Here is a 15,959-nt window from a genome sequence, read left to right as displayed (position 1 = left end):
GGATATAGTAGTAGAAAATCTTGAGATTCACATCTTCAAGAGACTAAGCTCTATGGTAGGTATGACCACAATCAATCGGTAATAAAATAGTTAAAAGATCAAATTTGTTAATATTTTGAGCAATTAAAAAGACTACATCCTATAAATGAATAGTTAAGAAACTATTTAAACCCTACTCGAATAGTTAAGAAACCGTCAATGACATTTTCTCTAGATTTTGGAGGAAGAATTTTTAAAAAAATTACAAATATTATTTGTGCATAAACTTTAATAAAATATTGATAATTTATATAAATTTGGATGAAATTTCATTTAACTTATCGTATATATTGTTTTAAATCCTACAAAAATTATGTCACACCATTCAAACTTCAAACTGATAATTTTCAAATTTCCATCTTAATTTTATAAGCACTTTCAAAATAAATTACTTAGATTGCTAATCACCTAAAAAACATTAATTTAAAATCAGACAAAATCATAAGTTGGTCATGTTTAATGTAGAAATTTTGATTTATAAATATTTTAAATGTGATAAAATATTTTTTAATCAATTTGGAATAGATTCATTTCTTGACTTTTATTTGCATCTTCGAGAAACTTTTATCCCAATTTTTTTTCTAATTTTCAAAATACTCTTTCCAAATTGTGATGCTAAATCTCTTCCATTCCATATATATTCTGTTGTAATCTTTTGTGTATACGTTTTAGTATTAATAATTTTTTAAGTAATAATTTTAAGGATATTTTAATTATTTAAAGGGAAAATTTAATAGTTTTCTTTTTTAAAAAAAGTTCAGCTTAAAATTCTTGAACAAATGAAAAGGTAAAAAAAATAATCTAACGAGTGTTTAGAATAAAAATATTTGAAGAAAGATTTACCCTATTGGGATAGGGAACTATTTATAACTTTATTGTCTTTTTCTTGTTCTAGTTATACATGAAAAATGAAATAAGAAATGATATTTGATGTATTTCATACTCCAATAGACAAATATATAATTTAGTTTCCTATTATTGACAAACAACACACTTCATTCACAGATATTCTGTTCATTTTATTTATATATATATTTTTGGTGCCTTCAGTGCCATTATTATCTTATGGCATTTTCTTGGTTTGTGTAGATTACTATAACCCCCACCTATTTCCATTTCAATGAAAAAAATGTAACTTGGACACTTTGCCTCGCATTGTTTTTACTCACTTTAATGGAAAATGCTACGTACCCCACCCCAAAAGAATCTTCAACCCAATCTATATCACTAGTATTTAGTTTTTGAGGTCTTTAATTGGGGTTAAATAGAAAAAAAAATATTTGTATTGGGTGTTTATATTTAATCAGTACAATTTTTATTACTATGTAACTTAATGAAGTAAAATGAAAAACAAGTTTTAACACATGACATGCATGTATTGAATTGGTGTAAACACCTGGTGCGGATAAATTTTATCCGTACTAAATAGCTATAAATTTTTGTCAAAATCTGATTAGAAATTTTAAAAAATTTATAATATTTTTTATTTTAAAATGAACTGACTTTTTTCTATTTTTTATTAAAAAATATTAAAGTTAAAGGATGAAAATATTTTAAAAAATAAATAACATACGTAAGATATTAGAGCCAAATTTTCTAGCGAAAAGAATTTTCCTTTAATTTAATACCCCATTCTGTACATTCAAAATTATTGGTAGTAAATAATAAATTTTATTCAGATATTCAAATTACAATTTATTTAAGGAGTATTTAAATACTTGATAAATTCTTTATACTAAATATCTTTAATTTAATTTTCAACGAATTTTTTAGTGTTCATTACATATATAAATTAATCATTTTAAGTACGTCTTCTCATTTAGGACCCATTTGGTTATAGATTTCTCAAATAATATTTGAAAAACTTTGACAAATTTATCCATACATTTGTCATTATTTGACAAATATCTCAAATTCTTAAATACTAGTTTTTTCTAGTTTTTGGGTCAAATCTCATTATTTGGGATTTTCTGAAAATTGAAATTTTACCCTAAACTTTTATCTTTTACAAAAACACCCTTTATAATAGTTGTTTGTGTTGTATTGCATAATTTTTTACGTGAACACCAAAGTAGTGATGAAATATTCAATGAATATTAAATGATTACATGGTTGTTGATGAAAAATTGGTTCACGACTTATGAAATGATATTTGTTGCATTCCCTCCAAACTACCACATTACTCTAGTGTCATTGACATATTTGTTATTGTTGCAACGAATATCCAATTGACTTGTAATAGAAACTTATAGTTAGTTTTGATAATTTTTATAACTTATGGGTATAAATCTTATTTTTCTAAAAAGGTGAAATATATTTCCCAAATACTATGGTCAAACACGTGGTGTAATTTCACCCAAAATTTCACTCAAACAACATTTGCCAAGAATATTTGATAATCTGTGACCAAACGCTAGTTTACTAAGCTGTAAAATCTCATGCTTATATTTTGATTAATGAGCGTTTATAAAGACACCTAAATTTTAATTAAAATATGAGTTGAATATAACACTATCTGTCTCGCTCGCCTGTCTCCTCTGTCTCGCTAGCCCACTTCTTCCTATAACATGTAACTGGAATTATAATTATTAAATTTTAGCTGTGGAGCGCAATTAGACTATTTTTTAGTGGATATATGCGAAAGTTCTTATTTTTAAAAATTATGTGTGTATATAATATATATACACACATAATTTTTAAAAATAAGAACTTTCGCATATATCCACTAAAAAATAGTCTAATTGCGCTCCACAGCTAAAATTTAATAATTATAATTCCAGTTACATGTTATAGGAAGAAGAGTGGCTACCGAGACAGAGGAGACAGGCGAGCGAGATTGGGAGAAGGAGGAGAGAGACAAGCGAGAGAGGACAATAATTTGTATAATTCGTATCTCGTTTTTGTAATTTGCAGGTATGTTTGTATAAATTGTTTGTTTTTGTATAATTGAGTAATATAAAGTCTGTAGTTGTACAAACATAATAAAACTTGAAATAACGAACTGATACAAACATAACACATATGAACTTTAAACAATTATACAAAATATACTATACAAATTACATTATGTAGATTATATTATACAAAATTTGAAAACTACGTTTATAGAAATTTTAAGAAGTTATACACAAAAAGATTCAATGTATATGATGACAAAATTGAAAAATCAAAGGAAATTATGGTCATATACAAATACAAATACAAACCATAACATACAAATACAAATCAAACAAAAAATTATTTAGTATCGAATTATACATATACAAACTCAAAATTAGCCTATACAATATAATATAATCAAATAGTATAAATTTACTTAACCGTGTAATTTTCCGTTAGAAGAATTACTTTATACTTACAATATAATCTTTTTGTGAAAATATGGAATAAACCTCATCCCGACCCATAAATCTGCCCCCGTCTATTTTCATTTCCAAGTGTTGAATCAATTGATATATTATTCTGGTAAATTGCTGACCAAAAAATAAAGTGAAGTACATCAAGTGAGACAGAATAACGAAACACTATTGAATTGAAGAATAATTTGTATCGAAATATAAAATAGAAAAGCACGAGTTGTCTCCAATTAAATTTACAAGTAAATGAAAAGGTGTCATCAGTCTTTCATCTATCCCATCTAAAGTCTCTAATTATTTCCTCTAAGAAAATTAAAGTGCAGTTCTAGGCTTCAAAAAGCTGTTTATTTCGTGGGACACTACGAATGTCTCTTCTAACTTCTATTCCTCTCTCTAATTATTTTCTTTTCTACTACTCAAAAACAAAACAATCACTCATCAAGATTACTAATTAGCTTCTAATTAAGTTTGTACAGTCATTTGATTGATTTGGATTTTCCATCGGTTAGAAATATTAATAATTTTTTCAGTTCACTTTTATTTTGTCATGTTTCATTTCAAAGACTAACAATTAAAATTATATTTAATAGAATGACTTCATATTTATATGATAAAAATAATTTTAATATGTTACGAAATATTTAAATATTTTAAACTCTTAAAAGTTGATAATAAAGTATAAAATATACGTAGGTGCAGAGAATAAAATCAAACGAAAAGAGAGAGGAAACCCCTATCAAGTCTACTATATAGTGCAACCTTAAACCTTTAATGGAATGCCAATACCCAATAGATGCTTATCGCTAAGTTTTAACTATATAATATGAGTTTGTTCAAGACTATAAATAAATACTTACTTTCTTTTACCTTTTTTTTTTTATATATATACAAATAAGTCAATATTAGTAAACAAATAAATGAGTATTAGTACTAGAGTATTTTCTGATATTTTTTATGATCAAATATATTATTATAAGGAGGTTTGCATCATTTTAAATCCGAAATAGGCATTATTCTAGTGGTAAAGCTATATCATACCATGATAAAAAGGGAATCTGATCTGCGGATGTATTTTATAATTGTGTACGAGACAGTAATTTCAATTGTATTTTATAATTATTTAATTCTTTTATGATTTTAAGAAGAAAAACAAATATAATAAAGATTTAATAATATGAAAATATAAAATTTGGATCGCAAATTTTTTTTAAAAAATTATTTTATTTTTCTTCAAACTCTACGTCAAGTCAAATAACATAAGAGAAATTAGAGAAAAATTTTTAAAAAATAGTACCATAAATTAGAGTTTTAAAAGGGAAAGTACAAGTGTAAGATGTTGAGACATTAAGAACTTGTAGGGCGTGTTATGACTTGTCTCACACAGTCAATCTTAGGTTCAGTAAGTAGCTGGGGCTTTAGGGCTAGTTAGGGTTTTAAGTGCTTCAAAGACCAAAAACTGTATTGCATCCCAAATATACATACATATATACGTATCTTGTATGAACATAGTTAGACGTTTTGACATGCGATATTAAATTACAAATTTAAATTAATATTTTTGTATTTGATTGAAATGTTTATATTTTGCAGAAAATTTTGATTATAATTAGTAAAAGTTAGATATGCATGTATATAAAAGGGTAGTGTTAAATGGATAGAAAATTTGGTTATAAAATTTATAATATTTTTTATTTAAAGTAAACTGATTTTTTTTATTTTTTAATTAAAAAATATTGAAGTTAAAATTATAAAAATATTTAAAAAAAATAAAATTACAGAGGTATAACATCGAACTATCAAATTCTCTGTCCAAAAAGTTTTTCCTATAGAGAATATATATTGAATGTCCTCTTCTTTTATTTACGTTAATTTATCACATTTTAAACTCTTTTAATAAAAAACTTGACTATAATATTATTAATATTTGTAAATTGAAACAAAAAAAAGGAAAAAGAAAAGGTCCGAAGTACTGAAGTGCAGTTAGTGGTCGTTTGCAGCTCGATAGCGTTATTCACTTATTATTAAAGCATAATAGTTTATAATTATTTATGGGTAAATTTAGGTAATTTTATATATATATATTAGTTATATAGGGATTAGTTATTTATGCATTATAACTATTTCATTTTCCATCTTAAATAAAATAATACATATATTTTTTCATAATTTGTCTTAAATATAATAATAGATATATTTCTTCATAATTTATACTACATGAATTACTTATGTAAATTTTTTAATTGTTAATTAAATATTCTATTAATTCTAGGCATAATACATAAATATGCCTTTTAATTTGACTTTGAATCACATTTATGCCCTACAACTTAGGGTGTGCACAATTAGACACTTAAACTTATATAAACTTGAACAAATAAACACACATGTCATGCATGTCATTTTTTGTCCTACGTGATGTCCTACGTGTATTTTGTCATATAGGACTCATGTGTTTATTTATTTAAAAATTGGATAGTTAAAGTGTCTATTTGTGTATTATGAAAGTTGGAGATCAAAGTTAAAATTTGAAGCCAAATTTAAGATCTAATATATATATTATGCCTTAATTCTATATATAAATTATTTTTTTTATCTAATCTATTAAATAACTTATTTTTTATTAAGCTATTAATCGCGTATCGATCCCTATTGATGGACTTAATTAAAAGTTGCAGAGGATGTTAGAGATTTGATTTGCACATTTGATGAGTATATAATCAAAGAGAGGAGTACTATTCCCTCTAAATTATATATAGGGCTAAGCAATAGGGGTTCTAGCAGGCAGGGAGGGTAAATATATAGGGTCTTTTGGCTCTTTTGATAGCAAAGCTTTTGTATTTGCCTTTACGTCATGTCCATAACCAGTTGCCAATTGCCAATCAACAACCATGAACCAATATGATAAATAGATAGAAATTTGGTAAAAGTAGCAACATTTTGATGCTATTTTTTACACATTACTTATCTCTACTCTTCACATGCATATTTACCGGAATGGTTTTTAACGTGAGTTGTCTTCAACTTTTTGACTCATTTCTTCACTTGCTCTATGAACTAGGGTAGATGTAGTTATTTAAATTTTAATATTTTTAACGTAGAATATGAATTTATGTGAAAATAAATATACATTACAATAAAAATAAATATATAAATTAAAATAAGACCTTAAAGGTCCAAAAAATGTTGAATTCTTGATCCATTTCTATACGTGAGTAACAAATTTAACTTTTGAACTTAAAGGTTTGCTCACGACCTAAACTAGTGTCAACAAAGTTTAATATCACAAGATCATTGGGCCAGGTGTAATTTCTCAGATTTTCTTTATGTGAGAGTCTTATGTTATTTGATTTTGATATAAAAAAATTTAAAATTTATTATCAGAAATAAATCATTAATATTTGTGTGTTTCTTATTGTTTCTACCAAAGGTAAAGATAAACAAATACAAATTAAAACCATTTTTTTTATACATTAAGTATATCATTCTGTTAGAAACTACGACAACTTTTCAAGTCTATCAAGCCAGCTATAACCATGATCGTGAGCTGTTTGGCGCAGCTTAAAAGATGGTTTTTTTGACTTATTTAGTTGTTTGGTAATTTTCAGAATAATTTATTTTAGGTCATAAGTTAAAAGTTGGGGTATGTTTTTTTTTTAGCTTATAAGCTCTTTTAAGTTGACCAAAACTTTTACCTTTTTGCACTTATTTCTTTTATTTTTATTTTTATTATTATTATAATTATTAGTATATTAATATTTAATTATTTTATTATTATTTATTTTATTACTCTTTATTATTATTATTATTATTATTATTATTATATATTATTATTAGTAATAGTTTATTATTATTATTATTTATTTTATTATTCTTTACTATTATTATTGTTATTATTATTTTCATATTATTTTTTTATTATTATTTTCATATTATTTTATTATTATTATTATTTATTATTATTATTGTTATTAATATTTTATATATTATTATTATTATTATTATTATTTTCATATTGTTATCTAATTATTAATATTTCTTATTAGTATTTATATTTAATTATTATTATAATTATTTTATTTATTATTATTATTATATATTATTATTGTTATTATTATATATTATTATTAATATTTTATAATTTTATTATTATTATTATTTATTTTATTATTCTTTATTATTATAATTATATATTATTATTAATATTTTATTATTTTATTATTATTATTGTTATTTATTTTATTATTCTTTGTTATTATTATATATTATTATTTATTTTTTTATTCTTTATTATTTTTATATATTATTATTATTATATATTATAGTATATATTATTATTATTATTTGTTATTATTATTATTGTATAATATATAATATATATTATTATTAAATTATTCAACTTTTATCATGTTAACAATTTTTAAGGGTATTTCAAACATTTAAATTAAAAAAATTGTTTATCAGCATTTATTTGCCAAACACATCAACTTTTTTTTAAATTCAACACTTTTATCCAAACGCATAACTGCTTATTTTAAAAATAAGTTTTAGCATTTGTAAAAGTAATATTTAAAAGCTACTTTTTTTAAACTATCCAAACGGGCTCTTTGTTTAGAAAGCAAAATCAACTTTTTGGTTCAAGAGTTTAACGTTATATCTTTGCCATAACTAGGCATCCCCAATCATAAGCTCCAGATAATTAGCTACTAAGTGAACTCACTAATCTTATTATTAACATACTTCTCTTTCCACTTTTGGAACTCCATTATGATTTTATTTTTTTTCATATGCTCTAATCATTACACACATGGGTAAAAAATCAATTATCTAATTCTTTCTCTCCACCTTTTTTATTAAAGCAAATTAACCTTTTTTCAAGTGGGGTGTCTCCTTGAGTTTGTGAAAAGAAGTTGGCCATTTAGATGACAAAGAAGCACATCAAACTATAGTTCCAAATTTATGTGTTCTCTTTTTTTTTAAAAAAGAAACTAGAGTTCCAATTTATTTATTTTTTACATATAAAAAAATACTAATGTTTAATAAGACTTATTTACAATTCTATATGTGCTGTTATTCCAGACAGTAGATAAATATTCGTATGTGAAGTTGCGACAGACACACAACTCTATAGAAGGATAATGTTTTTTAAGTTCCAATGTATATGACATGTTTAAAGTTTGGTATTAATTAACATTATATTTGACAAGAAAAAAGTATTTGACTTTTAAATATTTTAAGTTGTTAGTTATTTTAATTTATAGTACTTATTATTTAGTTTTTAAATATGTAATTTTATTTGAAAAATCTTAAAGCTTCTATGTTTTAATTTAAGATCGAAGCTTTAGAAGTTTGAATTTCAAAATTTCAACTATGATTATAATTAAGATAGAGCTTATACTTTTACACGCATATTCGGAAATCTTAAACAAAAAAGATTATATATATATATATCCTTTAAAACATATTTTGAAATTTTACAAATAGATATGAATATTTCAAAAAGAATTAATTATAAAAGTAATATAAGAAAAAAAATTAATTAATATTTTTTTATTTAATTAGATAGACAACTAATATGGGAGAATTAATTGTAATAAGATTATCAATTACTATGAAACGCTTTGAGCATATAAAAATTGAGGTAGAGAATATTTCCAGTAAGGTTTTGATGGAAAACTGCAAAAACCTCTCACTTTGGCATAAGAATTTATGGAGAATAAATCCTTTTTCCCTTTGGCTCTTCCCAAGCCAACTTTGCTCTCTGGGTAAAAGAATAGGGAAATTATGAAGATAAAATTGAAAAGAACAGAAAAGTAATGAAAGAATAAACATGAAACTTAGTTGTCAATTAAAGTGTATTACTATCTCTAATTTAAGCTGACAAAGAGACTAGAGCACAATTTTATTTATATCTACTTTAATATCGTAACAATAGAGAAATTAAAGACTGATCAAGATTATATAAAGAAAGTGTATAACCAATTCTTTTAAAATTTTACGTTTTTAAAAATATTACGTTTTTATTTACTTTAATGTGTGTGCAATATGCTTTTCACCATCTCCTGTGTTTGATTTTTTTTATAGGCTAAACACACAAATATTTTTTATTTTATTTTAATTGATGGCGATAAGCCTCAAACCATAACTTTTTTTTTCCAATACCTTATTAATTAAAGTGTGACTACATCTTCTAAACATTCACCTAATTTACTTGGTCCATAAAAAGAATCAAACCCCTCTGTGAGATGACATCATACTAAAGCTAGCTTAGTTTTTCCCCCATCATTTTGTATCATGATTTTATTATGTTTTTTGGCTCACTAATGGAGTGTTTAAGACAATTAAGATGCAGTTGAAGTGTTATAGGTACAACATACACAATTTAATTAAGTTTCAAAATAAATAACTGTTCAAATTTTAGGGAAATGTCTATGTATTTGGCCAAGATTTTACACTGCATTGACCATCATAGAGCTGAAAAAGAACAAAAACACTAAAGTAGCAACTTTATAAACTTTAACCAAACTTATGTGGAGCACCATGAAAATAAATATTTGCATGCCTAGGTGCTTACATCTATCAGCTGGCTTAAGGACTTAATTTGAGGAAAATAGACTCCTTCAAATTACTAGCTTAATTTTTATTACAAATTTGGTTCTTCCAATTAAAAAAAGAAACTCGAATGAAAGTAACATAATTGTGGTGCATTGGTGGTAGTTTATAAAATATTAGTAAAAATTTTAAAATGGTATACGAATTTTTATTTTAACCAAAACAGCAAAATCACTGGAATAGCAGCGATTTAGTTCGCCGGAAAAAGCAAAATAGCTGCTATATTTGATAAATTTATTTTTTTTTTTAAAAAAATAATTCTTTTTTACTCAAAATATTTTTTTATAGTTTCTTTAATAAAACGCTGCCTAGGCAGCGTTTTACCTTTATTTATTTTTTTTATTATTATTTGTTTGAATTTTTTTTTTAAAAAATAAAAGCACATCGCTGCAGGAGCAGCGATTTGTATCAAATTTTTTGTTATATTTTTTTAAATTAAATCGCTTAAATCAATTTTTTTTAATAAATCGCTACTATTGCAACGATTTCACACTTTTTATTTTTTAAAATTTTTTTAATTAAATCGTGGCAGTGACAGCGATTTGTAATATATTTATTTTTTTAAAAAAAAATTGCTCAAAAAAATAATCCTGCATATTTTTGTGAAGTAAAAATTGTGCAATTTTTTTTTCGATTTTCTCCAAATTTTTTTAATCTAATTTAATTTTTTTTAATGGTAGTAAATCTTGCCTACATTAATTTTTTTTAATGGTAGTAAATCGCTGCCTTTGTAGCGATTTTACTTAAATTATTATCATTTTTTAAATATTAAATCGTTGCTACTACAGCGATTTTAATTATTTTTTTAAAAATATTTTTAAATATCGCTTTTCACGTAGTAATTTCATAAACAACAATCTACTTATATATTCATACATATACTCACGATCATTACTTCGAATTGACGATCATTACTTCGAATTTGGCTAGACTCTCCCATAAGCAGGATTATTTTTATGAGTGATTTTAACAAAAAAAAAGAAATTAAAAAAAAATATGGAAATCGCTGCCAGTGTAGCGATTTAATGAAATTTTAAAAAAAATATGGAAATCGCTGCCAGTGCAGCGATTTAATTAAATTTTTTAAAAAAAAATTAAAATCGCTGCACTTGCAGCGATTTAATTAAATTTTTTTTTGGAAAAAAGTGTAAAATCTCTGTAGGTGCAGCGATTTAATTAAATTTAAAAAAAATAAAAGATTTGGTAATCGCTGCAATTGCAGCGATTTAACTAAATTTTTTTTTAAAAAAGTGTAAATCGCACCCACTTTAGCGTTTTATTAAAAAAATATTTTAAAAAAATCAAATTAATCAAATATAGCAACAAATTTGCATTTTCCGGCGAACTAAATCGCTGCTATTCCAGCGATTTTGCCGTTTTGGTTAAAATAAAAATTCATATATAATTTTAAAATTTTGTTAACATTTTATATCCTTTAGGCTTCGGACTCAGGAAAATAGACTCCTTCAAATTACTAGCTTAATGTTTATTATAAATTTGGTTCTTCCAATTTAAAAAAGAAACTTAAATGAAAGTAACATGATTGTGGTGCACTAGTGAGAATGACTTAATCGTTAATTAGAAATCTCAAATACAAGCCTTAGAGATTAGGAGGGCAATGCTAAGTAAACATCTAATCTTGATGTATTATTTTACTTTCTTATACCGAGTAAGTCTCATGCTCAGGTTCAAGGAGTTGAATACCTATATCATCACTCAATTTATAATAATTATCTATCAAAGTAACTTATTTTATTTATTTCTTAAAATCATTTTTTTTAATTAGCCTCCATTGTTGCTCTCGCTCGAAATACATTTTCAGTTCCGTTTTTTTTTAAAAAAAAAATTAATTATTTATTTTTATCATCCGTATAAAAAATTGTTATTGTTCAAGCCAATCTTTTCTTTGTTACTTAACCTAGTATCTAGTCTCTCAAGCCTTTTTTTTTTTTTTTGATGAATGAGTCTATGTTACCAGAATAAGTTTGGAAAATCACTTACATTTTTATTTCCATAAAAATAGTGAAAATAGAAGGGAAAAAATATACACAATAACACAATAATAAAATGGTTGAATAAATAATGAAGGACACATATTAATTTATTTTTATAAACGCATGACAAAGCTACACCTTGTAAGACGCATGTCCTACACCTTCTTGCATAAGAATGTTCACTTACCATCCAAATGTTGTTATTTTGGACTGACTTTATTTTTCATCGTTCTTTTAAAAATTTTGCTTAATTTTTTTTGAACCCTTTTAACTTCGAAGTCTTGGATTAGGTAGTAATTCGATAAACAAGTACTTGGAAATCCTTGAGTTTTTTTTATTCTAATTAATCTAAGTACTTGTGTCCAACACCTGTCATTTATCATATTTCTCGTATTGACATATGACACGACACTCTGTCTGAATATTGGATGTGTGGAAAATGTTCCATTCTTTTCTCATTGGTCGATTCACGCACACATCCAGTACCAGTAGTTGTAAGTAAATTTAATAAAATAAAGGCTTTTCAATTTTCAATGGGCAAAATGTTTATGTTGCTTATCGTTATATCCCACGAGAGGAAGTGCCAATGCAACTTGTATTGTACTTTTTTGAAACCCAATATTTGAATAAAATGGATAAAGTTCGAAATTTCTATCATATCCAATTTGATTACGCAGGTTTAAAATATAATATTATTATTTATACTCACTCAATAAATCTTTAACACATGTATAATAGTTCAAGTTCAGATGAACATATAAATAATCTTTCTATCTATATATTGACCTCTATTTTGAGTTTACGTAACAATTATTAAAATTTGAAAAAGATCTGAACATGACCCGTTATTTAAATGTGTAATTTCTCTTTTATCCTTATTGGTTCCACTTAATTTTTTAATATATTTGTGAGGTGAGAGAAAAATGAGTTTCTTTTTTTAAGGGCAATTTGGTAAACATTTCAAAGTGTTTATTATTTTTTAAACTCCATGCCGAATCAAATGTTGCCACATAAAATGGAACAGAGGGAGTAACATATAACTTAAAATCTATATCGTTTTTTTTTCTTCTTTTTACATGACATGACTCCTAAATATATATACTCCACTATATGGAGCTCCTTGCATTGGCTATATTCTTGTTTCAAAGAGTTAATGGACCCAATAATGTCGACCAAACCCTAGATAAGTTCTCTTAGGATACTTATAGTATATAGCTCCTACACTAAATACACATATTTTTGGCCGACAAGGTTTTGCTCTTTTTTCTCTTGTCTAATCCAAAACATGCCACTATCAATGGATGTTAACTATTTCAACATAAGTTAAGATGCCTTGCTATACTTGTATACTTTCTTCTCCTTCAATTCAAATTCCCAATATATATTTTCTTTGACAAATTTTAAAGTAAAATCTTGTGAGTTAAGAAAGAAAGACAACAATATTTTAGAGATTATCGCAAAGAGCTAAAGTTGTGGCTCACGCATATCTACTTGTGTGTCATTTTCACTAAAAATGTGGCATCCGAGCTAGCTAAAAGCCAAATAAAACATGCTTGAGTAATAGTGAAAATTAACTATAGGTATAGGAATTAGGATCACCACGTTCATGAATTGATATTCTAGAACTTAATAGACAATGAACTTATTTTCAAGATTAAGAATATCTTAGTAGCTCAGTTGGTTCACTGAATTTTCACATTATTATTGTTGGTGTGAGTCTGTTCGATTTTCCATCTTGTAATTCCCTTCCTCGTCAAAAAGAAAACTTATCTTCAAGATGAAAACGATGTCATGTATAGTACTCTTTTTGGCTCATATGTAGGAACAAGCCTAGCTAGCTAGCTAGACGGCATTTTTGGACGAGTTTAGTAGTGAATTGACCTAAATTGATTATTTGTGGGCAATCAAAGAGGTTGGCTCGAGCAGATTGACTACTATATAAAGAAGCTACTATGTTCTATGAAAAAAAAATATGATTCAACTTATATATGTATATATAACATCAATATATGTAATTTCTTATGCTATTGCATGTAATTCAACACGTTGTTGCAGATAATCTGCCTTATTTTCCGGTTTAATTTGTACGTCCATTCCACTTTTTAAATACATGACGCAAGAAGTTATATGTCATCTTTTAGGTGATTTGATATTGTAAAAAAATCTATTTATTCTGTTAGCGTGTAGAGTAAAAACTTATAATAAAATATAATGTTTTTGGCTTATATATAGGATCGGAACTAATCCTAAACGAGTGTTTGGTAGTGACTGGACTTACACTGAGAATTATTAGTGGGAATTATAGAGGTTAGCTGGAGGAGAGTGACTTGTTGCCACTAATCACAAAGGATCATTAATATTATTGGAATAGTTAAAAGAATGTTTAAATTAATTATTAGTTCACAGATTTTAATTCATATTTTGCTCATATAAATACTAGTAACTGCGAGAAACTAGAGTTTAGTGTATATAATATGGAGTTTGTCATTATTGATATGACTGTTACAAAAACTTGAGTATAATAAGATTCTTCATTAATTTAATAATTTTCAAGTCAATTGCTTACCTGCTTTTGATATTGGTCAATTGGTGGATTGGTTATAGTTACCCTTTCTAATATAATTAAATGAAAAGTGAAATTAAGACTGCACTAAATAATGCTAACTATAGGAAAAATTAAAGAAGCATAAATGTTGTTGCATGGCATTTAAGCCATTTTATTCTTGACATCGTAATGAATTTTAATGCTTATAATTTTGACCATTCTGTAGTAATAAGTTATTTTTCTATGTTAATTCGGTGCTTACTTTTTAATCGATATACAGAAAATATACATGGATAATACACGATATATACATACGGATTGGTTTCATAGGGCTGTGGGCTTTCCTTTCATGTCAGCCCATAGACAGGTTTAGATTTGTGATACTCATAGTCCATTGGGCAACTTTCACATATAGCAAACAAAAAATTCATATTTGTATGCTATAGCAAGGTTTGCATAATTGCGCTCTATAGCAAACATAAAACTGTATAATTCGCTATACATATACAATTGTATAATTCGCTGACCTAAATTGTATAATTCGCTGGCCTATTTCGCTGCAATTGTATAATTCGCTATCCTATTTCACTGCGATTGTATAATGCACTATTGTATAATTCGCTGCCTATTTCGCTGCAATATTTTTATAAAATTTATTTTGCATACAGTTGAATCGAATTAAAATGTATGTATATTGCATAATTATAAGTGTATAGCAATAAGATATATGTTTTTCTCTCGCTTTATACAAAAACAGAAACACAATATATACATTTCTGTTGTACAAAGCTAGAGAAAATTGTATTTCACTGCAATTGTATAATTCGCAATTGTATAATTCGTTGGCCTTTTTCTCTGCAATATTTGAAGTAAAATGTTTGTAAATTGTATAATTAAGTGTATAACACGAAGATATATATTTTTGCATGTGTATTTACAATTTTCTCTCGCTTTATACAAAACAGAAATAGAATTTATACACTTCTGTGTATAAAGCGAGAGAGGCGAGCGAGAATGGAGAGTGGCGAGCGAGATTTTTGGGAGAGAGACGCCTGGCAAACTTTAGCTAACGTTTGCTATGGAGCACAATTAAATCAAATCCTAGCTACTCCATTTATTTTAGGTTATTAGTTTGCTATTATATACAATTTTCCCTACTCCGGGCTATCAACGTTGGCCCAAACCATTGATGTCCTAAATTTTTGATCGAACGATCAAATGTGTTGCTTCTCCAAAGAAATATCTTATAAAAATCTCGAGTCTTATTTAGGAAAAATTATGCAAAATGTCTACTCTTTAGGTTAATTACCATCTTTTATTATAAGGCAGCACTCACTTCCTTCTCTGTAATTTCACACTTACTAGAACTAAATACTTTTGGATACTCAACAAACTCATTTTGAAAAGTATTAGAAA

The sequence above is a fragment of the Solanum pennellii genome, chromosome 2 (genome assembly GCF_001406875.1).
Source record: "Solanum pennellii chromosome 2, SPENNV200".
Classification (NCBI taxonomy): Eukaryota; Viridiplantae; Streptophyta; class Magnoliopsida; order Solanales; family Solanaceae; genus Solanum; species Solanum pennellii.
This window is presented reverse-complemented; position numbering follows the sequence as displayed.